General features: G+C 46.9%; 7 non-coding genes and 1 pseudogene across 7 annotated transcripts; all 8 read left to right on the top strand.

Annotated features, from left to right (window-relative positions):
- On the top strand, positions 1 to 191 carry LOC142262967 (U2 spliceosomal RNA). Its single transcript, XR_012730190.1, has one exon. It is a non-coding gene; the product is annotated as a U2 spliceosomal RNA (small nuclear RNA).
- Positions 192 to 1,578: 1,387 nt separating this feature from the next.
- On the top strand, positions 1,579 to 1,769 carry LOC142262966 (U2 spliceosomal RNA). The gene has a single exon (XR_012730189.1). It is a non-coding gene; the product is annotated as a U2 spliceosomal RNA (small nuclear RNA).
- Positions 1,770 to 3,156: 1,387 nt separating this feature from the next.
- LOC142262965 (U2 spliceosomal RNA) lies at positions 3,157 to 3,347 on the top strand. Its single transcript, XR_012730188.1, has one exon. It is a non-coding gene; the product is annotated as a U2 spliceosomal RNA (small nuclear RNA).
- A 1,387-nt stretch (positions 3,348 to 4,734) lies between these two features.
- LOC142262964 (U2 spliceosomal RNA) lies at positions 4,735 to 4,925 on the top strand. The gene has a single exon (XR_012730187.1). It is a non-coding gene; the product is annotated as a U2 spliceosomal RNA (small nuclear RNA).
- A 1,387-nt stretch (positions 4,926 to 6,312) lies between these two features.
- LOC142263220 (U2 spliceosomal RNA) lies at positions 6,313 to 6,503 on the top strand. The gene has a single exon (XR_012730387.1). It is a non-coding gene; the product is annotated as a U2 spliceosomal RNA (small nuclear RNA).
- A 1,387-nt stretch (positions 6,504 to 7,890) lies between these two features.
- LOC142263219 (U2 spliceosomal RNA) lies at positions 7,891 to 8,081 on the top strand. Its single transcript, XR_012730386.1, has one exon. It is a non-coding gene; the product is annotated as a U2 spliceosomal RNA (small nuclear RNA).
- A 1,387-nt stretch (positions 8,082 to 9,468) lies between these two features.
- Positions 9,469 to 9,659, top strand: LOC142263217 (U2 spliceosomal RNA). The gene has a single exon (XR_012730385.1). It is a non-coding gene; the product is annotated as a U2 spliceosomal RNA (small nuclear RNA).
- Positions 9,660 to 11,046: 1,387 nt separating this feature from the next.
- LOC142263167 (U2 spliceosomal RNA) lies at positions 11,047 to 11,150 on the top strand (annotated as a pseudogene).
- The last annotated feature ends 596 nt before the right edge of the window (positions 11,151 to 11,746 follow it).

The raw sequence follows: 11,746 nt of genomic DNA, 5'->3' as shown, positions 1-11,746 counted from the left end.
ATCGCTTCTCGGCCTTTTGGCTAAGATCAAGTGTAGTATCTGTTCTTATCAGTTTAATATCTGATACGTCCCCTATCTGGGGACCATATATTAAATGGATTTTTAGAACAGGGAGATGGAAAAAGAGCTTGCTCTGTCCACTCCACGCATTGACCTGGTATTGCAGTACCTCCAGGAACGGTGCACCCCTTCTTAACCCAGTTTCCAAAAGCAGAACTCAATTCACCTGATTCATATTAGCCCGATTTAATGAATTGGAAGAAAGCATACGTCTTCATATGCACCTCAATTTGGCCCATTCACTTTTCACACTTCCTCCTTTTGTTTTTTATCTTTCACACTTTTGACTTTCTTTATTCATCCAAATAGCAAACTCATCACCACTCAACCTGACCAACTCGGCTATGTCCCCGTGCTGCAGTTCTCTGTCTTATCTAGATCATTTGCAATTGAATGGAATAGATCCCTTTTGGACAAAGTGGATTCACCTGCTGCTGCAGTGACCACAGGTGTGATAACATCTAGAATTGGCATCTGGTGCGATCTCTCCGCTTCCACTCCAAAGAAAGTTACCTGTTTATTCCTATCATGCATTGGTTTTTGGGGTTTTCTTTGAGTAATGATGATCTCTTTAGTAGTCTGTTGGCGCCCTCTCCTGGAGGAATAGTTTGCTTGCTCTTGGACATTCTAAAAGAGAGGTCATGATAGACATTGAGCTTCTGAGCTCAATTGGGGACAGTCATGGGTGATGAATGTTTGCAACCTACTGCGAAGCCTCATACCGCAATATAAGGAACGTCAAATACTAAGAAAGGGCGGCCTATGAAAGAATTACTACTTTCAATAAGTACACTTAAACGGCTAATTGGGAATAGAAAAACTGTAAAAAGCCCTCTGAGAAAGCCCCCCTCTAACCTTTGATAGTAAGCTTTTCTGTAGTCTGCCTGTTGATGTATTTTCCGTTTGAACTGTGCACAACATGAAGAGACGGAACACTGGCGGCTTGTCACAATGCCCCCCGATGACATCACAATAGCGCTGCTGCCTAGAAAACAAGCTGCGCAGAAGAAGTTGTTCTTTGGGTGGGAGGGTGGGCTAGTGGAAGGAGGGGGCAATCTCTTTTTTTCCCGGGTGGTAGGGGGATGACAGGAGAAGGGAAGCGGGTGGTGAGAAAGGTACAGAGGGCAGGGTTTGGGGGCTGGGAAGGAAAGGGAAAAGATTAGGGTTTGGGGATGATGAAAGGGCTTTCTACGGGTAAGGATGGCAAAGGGTGGCAGTGACGGAAAGTCAGGCAACCTGTCCTGTCCGTCTTTTTGTATCGTGAATTGGAAAGACTGCAAGGGGGAGGGGAGTTGCTTGCGCCCTAAAGGAGGAGTTATTCAGATTCATTGCAGTGGGCGGCGGCTGCAAAACGCACCATTCTTCTTGTTTTGGCTCTGCAAAGCAGCCTTTTCAAGGGTTGGCTTGGGTGACAAAATGTCTTGTGTAGGCGAGGGTTTGTCTCCCTCTCGCTCTCTCTCCCTAAGATGTGTCCGGCATAGGCCAGGGTGCCACTCGAGGCCCAAACCAATTCTGGTTATCGCTTCTCGGCCTTTTGGCTAAGATCAAGTGTAGTATCTGTTCTTATCAGTTTAATATCTGATACGTCCCCTATCTGGGGACCATATATTAAATGGATTTTTAGAACAGGGAGATGGAAAAAGAGCTTGCTCTGTCCACTCCACGCATTGACCTGGTATTGCAGTACCTCCAGGAACGGTGCACCCCTTCTTAACCCAGTTTCCAAAAGCAGAACTCAATTCACCTGATTCATATTAGCCCGATTTAATGAATTGGAAGAAAGCATACGTCTTCATATGCACCTCAATTTGGCCCATTCACTTTTCACACTTCCTCCTTTTGTTTTTTATCTTTCACACTTTTGACTTTCTTTATTCATCCAAATAGCAAACTCATCACCACTCAACCTGACCAACTCGGCTATGTCCCCGTGCTGCAGTTCTCTGTCTTATCTAGATCATTTGCAATTGAATGGAATAGATCCCTTTTGGACAAAGTGGATTCACCTGCTGCTGCAGTGACCACAGGTGTGATAACATCTAGAATTGGCATCTGGTGCGATCTCTCCGCTTCCACTCCAAAGAAAGTTACCTGTTTATTCCTATCATGCATTGGTTTTTGGGGTTTTCTTTGAGTAATGATGATCTCTTTAGTAGTCTGTTGGCGCCCTCTCCTGGAGGAATAGTTTGCTTGCTCTTGGACATTCTAAAAGAGAGGTCATGATAGACATTGAGCTTCTGAGCTCAATTGGGGACAGTCATGGGTGATGAATGTTTGCAACCTACTGCGAAGCCTCATACCGCAATATAAGGAACGTCAAATACTAAGAAAGGGCGGCCTATGAAAGAATTACTACTTTCAATAAGTACACTTAAACGGCTAATTGGGAATAGAAAAACTGTAAAAAGCCCTCTGAGAAAGCCCCCCTCTAACCTTTGATAGTAAGCTTTTCTGTAGTCTGCCTGTTGATGTATTTTCCGTTTGAACTGTGCACAACATGAAGAGACGGAACACTGGCGGCTTGTCACAATGCCCCCCGATGACATCACAATAGCGCTGCTGCCTAGAAAACAAGCTGCGCAGAAGAAGTTGTTCTTTGGGTGGGAGGGTGGGCTAGTGGAAGGAGGGGGCAATCTCTTTTTTTCCCGGGTGGTAGGGGGATGACAGGAGAAGGGAAGCGGGTGGTGAGAAAGGTACAGAGGGCAGGGTTTGGGGGCTGGGAAGGAAAGGGAAAAGATTAGGGTTTGGGGATGATGAAAGGGCTTTCTACGGGTAAGGATGGCAAAGGGTGGCAGTGACGGAAAGTCAGGCAACCTGTCCTGTCCGTCTTTTTGTATCGTGAATTGGAAAGACTGCAAGGGGGAGGGGAGTTGCTTGCGCCCTAAAGGAGGAGTTATTCAGATTCATTGCAGTGGGCGGCGGCTGCAAAACGCACCATTCTTCTTGTTTTGGCTCTGCAAAGCAGCCTTTTCAAGGGTTGGCTTGGGTGACAAAATGTCTTGTGTAGGCGTGGGTTTGTCTCCCTCTCGCTCTCTCTCCCTAAGATGTGTCCGGCATAGGCCAGGGTGCCACTCGAGGCCCAAACCAATTCTGGTTATCGCTTCTCGGCCTTTTGGCTAAGATCAAGTGTAGTATCTGTTCTTATCAGTTTAATATCTGATACGTCCCCTATCTGGGGACCATATATTAAATGGATTTTTAGAACAGGGAGATGGAAAAAGAGCTTGCTCTGTCCACTCCACGCATTGACCTGGTATTGCAGTACCTCCAGGAACGGTGCACCCCTTCTTAACCCAGTTTCCAAAAGCAGAACTCAATTCACCTGATTCATATTAGCCCGATTTAATGAATTGGAAGAAAGCATACGTCTTCATATGCACCTCAATTTGGCCCATTCACTTTTCACACTTCCTCCTTTTGTTTTTTATCTTTCACACTTTTGACTTTCTTTATTCATCCAAATAGCAAACTCATCACCACTCAACCTGACCAACTCGGCTATGTCCCCGTGCTGCAGTTCTCTGTCTTATCTAGATCATTTGCAATTGAATGGAATAGATCCCTTTTGGACAAAGTGGATTCACCTGCTGCTGCAGTGACCACAGGTGTGATAACATCTAGAATTGGCATCTGGTGCGATCTCTCCGCTTCCACTCCAAAGAAAGTTACCTGTTTATTCCTATCATGCATTGGTTTTTGGGGTTTTCTTTGAGTAATGATGATCTCTTTAGTAGTCTGTTGGCGCCCTCTCCTGGAGGAATAGTTTGCTTGCTCTTGGACATTCTAAAAGAGAGGTCATGATAGACATTGAGCTTCTGAGCTCAATTGGGGACAGTCATGGGTGATGAATGTTTGCAACCTACTGCGAAGCCTCATACCGCAATATAAGGAACGTCAAATACTAAGAAAGGGCGGCCTATGAAAGAATTACTACTTTCAATAAGTACACTTAAACGGCTAATTGGGAATAGAAAAACTGTAAAAAGCCCTCTGAGAAAGCCCCCCTCTAACCTTTGATAGTAAGCTTTTCTGTAGTCTGCCTGTTGATGTATTTTCCGTTTGAACTGTGCACAACATGAAGAGACGGAACACTGGCGGCTTGTCACAATGCCCCCCGATGACATCACAATAGCGCTGCTGCCTAGAAAACAAGCTGCGCAGAAGAAGTTGTTCTTTGGGTGGGAGGGTGGGCTAGTGGAAGGAGGGGGCAATCTCTTTTTTTCCCGGGTGGTAGGGGGATGACAGGAGAAGGGAAGCGGGTGGTGAGAAAGGTACAGAGGGCAGGGTTTGGGGGCTGGGAAGGAAAGGGAAAAGATTAGGGTTTGGGGATGATGAAAGGGCTTTCTACGGGTAAGGATGGCAAAGGGTGGCAGTGACGGAAAGTCAGGCAACCTGTCCTGTCCGTCTTTTTGTATCGTGAATTGGAAAGACTGCAAGGGGGAGGGGAGTTGCTTGCGCCCTAAAGGAGGAGTTATTCAGATTCATTGCAGTGGGCGGCGGCTGCAAAACGCACCATTCTTCTTGTTTTGGCTCTGCAAAGCAGCCTTTTCAAGGGTTGGCTTGGGTGACAAAATGTCTTGTGTAGGCGTGGGTTTGTCTCCCTCTCGCTCTCTCTCCCTAAGATGTGTCCGGCATAGGCCAGGGTGCCACTCGAGGCCCAAACCAATTCTGGTTATCGCTTCTCGGCCTTTTGGCTAAGATCAAGTGTAGTATCTGTTCTTATCAGTTTAATATCTGATACGTCCCCTATCTGGGGACCATATATTAAATGGATTTTTAGAACAGGGAGATGGAAAAAGAGCTTGCTCTGTCCACTCCACGCATTGACCTGGTATTGCAGTACCTCCAGGAACGGTGCACCCCTTCTTAACCCAGTTTCCAAAAGCAGAACTCAATTCACCTGATTCATATTAGCCCGATTTAATGAATTGGAAGAAAGCATACGTCTTCATATGCACCTCAATTTGGCCCATTCACTTTTCACACTTCCTCCTTTTGTTTTTTATCTTTCACACTTTTGACTTTCTTTATTCATCCAAATAGCAAACTCATCACCACTCAACCTGACCAACTCGGCTATGTCCCCGTGCTGCAGTTCTCTGTCTTATCTAGATCATTTGCAATTGAATGGAATAGATCCCTTTTGGACAAAGTGGATTCACCTGCTGCTGCAGTGACCACAGGTGTGATAACATCTAGAATTGGCATCTGGTGCGATCTCTCCGCTTCCACTCCAAAGAAAGTTACCTGTTTATTCCTATCATGCATTGGTTTTTGGGGTTTTCTTTGAGTAATGATGATCTCTTTAGTAGTCTGTTGGCGCCCTCTCCTGGAGGAATAGTTTGCTTGCTCTTGGACATTCTAAAAGAGAGGTCATGATAGACATTGAGCTTCTGAGCTCAATTGGGGACAGTCATGGGTGATGAATGTTTGCAACCTACTGCGAAGCCTCATACCGCAATATAAGGAACGTCAAATACTAAGAAAGGGCGGCCTATGAAAGAATTACTACTTTCAATAAGTACACTTAAACGGCTAATTGGGAATAGAAAAACTGTAAAAAGCCCTCTGAGAAAGCCCCCCTCTAACCTTTGATAGTAAGCTTTTCTGTAGTCTGCCTGTTGATGTATTTTCCGTTTGAACTGTGCACAACATGAAGAGACGGAACACTGGCGGCTTGTCACAATGCCCCCCGATGACATCACAATAGCGCTGCTGCCTAGAAAACAAGCTGCGCAGAAGAAGTTGTTCTTTGGGTGGGAGGGTGGGCTAGTGGAAGGAGGGGGCAATCTCTTTTTTTCCCGGGTGGTAGGGGGATGACAGGAGAAGGGAAGCGGGTGGTGAGAAAGGTACAGAGGGCAGGGTTTGGGGGCTGGGAAGGAAAGGGAAAAGATTAGGGTTTGGGGATGATGAAAGGGCTTTCTACGGGTAAGGATGGCAAAGGGTGGCAGTGACGGAAAGTCAGGCAACCTGTCCTGTCCGTCTTTTTGTATCGTGAATTGGAAAGACTGCAAGGGGGAGGGGAGTTGCTTGCGCCCTAAAGGAGGAGTTATTCAGATTCATTGCAGTGGGCGGCGGCTGCAAAACGCACCATTCTTCTTGTTTTGGCTCTGCAAAGCAGCCTTTTCAAGGGTTGGCTTGGGTGACAAAATGTCTTGTGTAGGCGTGGGTTTGTCTCCCTCTCGCTCTCTCTCCCTAAGATGTGTCCGGCATAGGCCAGGGTGCCACTCGAGGCCCAAACCAATTCTGGTTATCGCTTCTCGGCCTTTTGGCTAAGATCAAGTGTAGTATCTGTTCTTATCAGTTTAATATCTGATACGTCCCCTATCTGGGGACCATATATTAAATGGATTTTTAGAACAGGGAGATGGAAAAAGAGCTTGCTCTGTCCACTCCACGCATTGACCTGGTATTGCAGTACCTCCAGGAACGGTGCACCCCTTCTTAACCCAGTTTCCAAAAGCAGAACTCAATTCACCTGATTCATATTAGCCCGATTTAATGAATTGGAAGAAAGCATACGTCTTCATATGCACCTCAATTTGGCCCATTCACTTTTCACACTTCCTCCTTTTGTTTTTTATCTTTCACACTTTTGACTTTCTTTATTCATCCAAATAGCAAACTCATCACCACTCAACCTGACCAACTCGGCTATGTCCCCGTGCTGCAGTTCTCTGTCTTATCTAGATCATTTGCAATTGAATGGAATAGATCCCTTTTGGACAAAGTGGATTCACCTGCTGCTGCAGTGACCACAGGTGTGATAACATCTAGAATTGGCATCTGGTGCGATCTCTCCGCTTCCACTCCAAAGAAAGTTACCTGTTTATTCCTATCATGCATTGGTTTTTGGGGTTTTCTTTGAGTAATGATGATCTCTTTAGTAGTCTGTTGGCGCCCTCTCCTGGAGGAATAGTTTGCTTGCTCTTGGACATTCTAAAAGAGAGGTCATGATAGACATTGAGCTTCTGAGCTCAATTGGGGACAGTCATGGGTGATGAATGTTTGCAACCTACTGCGAAGCCTCATACCGCAATATAAGGAACGTCAAATACTAAGAAAGGGCGGCCTATGAAAGAATTACTACTTTCAATAAGTACACTTAAACGGCTAATTGGGAATAGAAAAACTGTAAAAAGCCCTCTGAGAAAGCCCCCCTCTAACCTTTGATAGTAAGCTTTTCTGTAGTCTGCCTGTTGATGTATTTTCCGTTTGAACTGTGCACAACATGAAGAGACGGAACACTGGCGGCTTGTCACAATGCCCCCCGATGACATCACAATAGCGCTGCTGCCTAGAAAACAAGCTGCGCAGAAGAAGTTGTTCTTTGGGTGGGAGGGTGGGCTAGTGGAAGGAGGGGGCAATCTCTTTTTTTCCCGGGTGGTAGGGGGATGACAGGAGAAGGGAAGCGGGTGGTGAGAAAGGTACAGAGGGCAGGGTTTGGGGGCTGGGAAGGAAAGGGAAAAGATTAGGGTTTGGGGATGATGAAAGGGCTTTCTACGGGTAAGGATGGCAAAGGGTGGCAGTGACGGAAAGTCAGGCAACCTGTCCTGTCCGTCTTTTTGTATCGTGAATTGGAAAGACTGCAAGGGGGAGGGGAGTTGCTTGCGCCCTAAAGGAGGAGTTATTCAGATTCATTGCAGTGGGCGGCGGCTGCAAAACGCACCATTCTTCTTGTTTTGGCTCTGCAAAGCAGCCTTTTCAAGGGTTGGCTTGGGTGACAAAATGTCTTGTGTAGGCGTGGGTTTGTCTCCCTCTCGCTCTCTCTCCCTAAGATGTGTCCGGCATAGGCCAGGGTGCCACTCGAGGCCCAAACCAATTCTGGTTATCGCTTCTCGGCCTTTTGGCTAAGATCAAGTGTAGTATCTGTTCTTATCAGTTTAATATCTGATACGTCCCCTATCTGGGGACCATATATTAAATGGATTTTTAGAACAGGGAGATGGAAAAAGAGCTTGCTCTGTCCACTCCACGCATTGACCTGGTATTGCAGTACCTCCAGGAACGGTGCACCCCTTCTTAACCCAGTTTCCAAAAGCAGAACTCAATTCACCTGATTCATATTAGCCCGATTTAATGAATTGGAAGAAAGCATACGTCTTCATATGCACCTCAATTTGGCCCATTCACTTTTCACACTTCCTCCTTTTGTTTTTTATCTTTCACACTTTTGACTTTCTTTATTCATCCAAATAGCAAACTCATCACCACTCAACCTGACCAACTCGGCTATGTCCCCGTGCTGCAGTTCTCTGTCTTATCTAGATCATTTGCAATTGAATGGAATAGATCCCTTTTGGACAAAGTGGATTCACCTGCTGCTGCAGTGACCACAGGTGTGATAACATCTAGAATTGGCATCTGGTGCGATCTCTCCGCTTCCACTCCAAAGAAAGTTACCTGTTTATTCCTATCATGCATTGGTTTTTGGGGTTTTCTTTGAGTAATGATGATCTCTTTAGTAGTCTGTTGGCGCCCTCTCCTGGAGGAATAGTTTGCTTGCTCTTGGACATTCTAAAAGAGAGGTCATGATAGACATTGAGCTTCTGAGCTCAATTGGGGACAGTCATGGGTGATGAATGTTTGCAACCTACTGCGAAGCCTCATACCGCAATATAAGGAACGTCAAATACTAAGAAAGGGCGGCCTATGAAAGAATTACTACTTTCAATAAGTACACTTAAACGGCTAATTGGGAATAGAAAAACTGTAAAAAGCCCTCTGAGAAAGCCCCCCTCTAACCTTTGATAGTAAGCTTTTCTGTAGTCTGCCTGTTGATGTATTTTCCGTTTGAACTGTGCACAACATGAAGAGACGGAACACTGGCGGCTTGTCACAATGCCCCCCGATGACATCACAATAGCGCTGCTGCCTAGAAAACAAGCTGCGCAGAAGAAGTTGTTCTTTGGGTGGGAGGGTGGGCTAGTGGAAGGAGGGGGCAATCTCTTTTTTTCCCGGGTGGTAGGGGGATGACAGGAGAAGGGAAGCGGGTGGTGAGAAAGGTACAGAGGGCAGGGTTTGGGGGCTGGGAAGGAAAGGGAAAAGATTAGGGTTTGGGGATGATGAAAGGGCTTTCTACGGGTAAGGATGGCAAAGGGTGGCAGTGACGGAAAGTCAGGCAACCTGTCCTGTCCGTCTTTTTGTATCGTGAATTGGAAAGACTGCAAGGGGGAGGGGAGTTGCTTGCGCCCTAAAGGAGGAGTTATTCAGATTCATTGCAGTGGGCGGCGGCTGCAAAACGCACCATTCTTCTTGTTTTGGCTCTGCAAAGCAGCCTTTTCAAGGGTTGGCTTGGGTGACAAAATGTCTTGTGTAGGCGTGGGTTTGTCTCCCTCTCGCTCTCTCTCCCTAAGATGTGTCCGGCATAGGCCAGGGTGCCACTCGAGGCCCAAACCAATTCTGGTTATCGCTTCTCGGCCTTTTGGCTAAGATCAAGTGTAGTATCTGTTCTTATCAGTTTAATATCTGATACGTCCCCTATCTGGGGACCATATATTAAATGGATTTTTAGAACAGGGAGATGGAAAAAGAGCTTGCTCTGTCCACTCCACGCATTGACCTGGTATTGCAGTACCTCCAGGAACGGTGCACCCCTTCTTAACCCAGTTTCCAAAAGCAGAACTCAATTCACCTGATTCATATTAGCCCGATTTAATGAATTGGAAGAAAGCATACGTCTTCATATGCACCTCAATTTGGCCCATTCACTTTTCACACTTCCTCCTTTTGTTTTTTATCTTTCACACTTTTGACTTTCTTTATTCATCCAAATAGCAAACTCATCACCACTCAACCTGACCAACTCGGCTATGTCCCCGTGCTGCAGTTCTCTGTCTTATCTAGATCATTTGCAATTGAATGGAATAGATCCCTTTTGGACAAAGTGGATTCACCTGCTGCTGCAGTGACCACAGGTGTGATAACATCTAGAATTGGCATCTGGTGCGATCTCTCCGCTTCCACTCCAAAGAAAGTTACCTGTTTATTCCTATCATGCATTGGTTTTTGGGGTTTTCTTTGAGTAATGATGATCTCTTTAGTAGTCTGTTGGCGCCCTCTCCTGGAGGAATAGTTTGCTTGCTCTTGGACATTCTAAAAGAGAGGTCATGATAGACATTGAGCTTCTGAGCTCAATTGGGGACAGTCATGGGTGATGAATGTTTGCAACCTACTGCGAAGCCTCATACCGCAATATAAGGAACGTCAAATACTAAGAAAGGGCGGCCTATGAAAGAATTACTACTTTCAATAAGTACACTTAAACGGCTAATTGGGAATAGAAAAACTGTAAAAAGCCCTCTGAGAAAGCCCCCCTCTAACCTTTGATAGTAAGCTTTTCTGTAGTCTGCCTGTTGATGTATTTTCCGTTTGAACTGTGCACAACATGAAGAGACGGAACACTGGCGGCTTGTCACAATGCCCCCCGATGACATCACAATAGCGCTGCTGCCTAGAAAACAAGCTGCGCAGAAGAAGTTGTTCTTTGGGTGGGAGGGTGGGCTAGTGGAAGGAGGGGGCAATCTCTTTTTTTCCCGGGTGGTAGGGGGATGACAGGAGAAGGGAAGCGGGTGGTGAGAAAGGTACAGAGGGCAGGGTTTGGGGGCTGGGAAGGAAAGGGAAAAGATTAGGGTTTGGGGATGATGAAAGGGCTTTCTACGGGTAAGGATGGCAAAGGGTGGCAGTGACGGAAAGTCAGGCAACCTGTCCTGTCCGTCTTTTTGTATCGTGAATTGGAAAGACTGCAAGGGGGAGGGGAGTTGCTTGCGCCCTAAAGGAGGAGTTATTCAGATTCATTGCAGTGGGCGGCGGCTGCAAAACGCACCATTCTTCTTGTTTTGGCTCTGCAAAGCAGCCTTTTCAAGGGTTGGCTTGGGTGACAAAATGTCTTGTGTAGGCGTGGGTTTGTCTCCCTCTCGCTCTCTCTCCCTAAGATGTGTCCGGCATAGGCCAGGGTGCCACTCGAGGCCCAAACCAATTCTGGTTATCGCTTCTCGGCCTTTTGGCTAAGATCAAGTGTAGTATCTGTTCTTATCAGAACAAACTGAGCTAGCTACACTTGACGAGATACGATCAGGGAGACAAGCTCCGAAGCCCAGCCGAGACCGAAAGAGGGAGATCGGACGGAAGAAGAGCTTGGCAGAAAGAAGCAAGAAGACGAAGGCTCGGAGAAGACTTGGGGAGACCAGAGGAACTTCGAGGAGGAACACAGCGGGAGAAGACACCCGGAGAAGAATCCAAGATCCAGCTCCGGGAACTCAAGCAGGAACCAGCCATGGCAAGCAAGCCAGAGAAGGCAGCCAAGAAGGCTCAGGACCCAGGGACCTCCAGGAAGGCTCATCCAGAGGCTTCTTCGGCCCAAGAGGCCCCTACCTCCGACGCCAGCCAGCCGGAGGGAGCCCGGACGCCGCCTGAAAAGGCTCCAACCCTGGAGCCTTGGATGCGGCAGACGGTCGCCCTGAAGCTGAAGGCGGTGGATGGTAGGTTGCCGGACATGTCCAGCGACGTGTTCTGCAAGAAGATGATTCTGGATCAGGGCTTCTCCAGGGCGGAAACCCTGAGTGTCCAGACCTTCATGACTGGCATTTTTCTGGTAACCTTTGCCACGGTGAATGCCTGCAGGAGATACTGGGAGGCGATGAACGCAGCGATGCCGGACTCCCCTTTTCATTCTTTTTTAGGATCC

The sequence above is a fragment of the Anomaloglossus baeobatrachus genome, unplaced genomic scaffold, assembly GCF_048569485.1.
Source record: "Anomaloglossus baeobatrachus isolate aAnoBae1 unplaced genomic scaffold, aAnoBae1.hap1 Scaffold_255, whole genome shotgun sequence".
Lineage (NCBI taxonomy): Eukaryota > Metazoa > Chordata > Amphibia > Anura > Aromobatidae > Anomaloglossus > Anomaloglossus baeobatrachus.
This window is presented reverse-complemented; position numbering and strand designations above follow the sequence as displayed.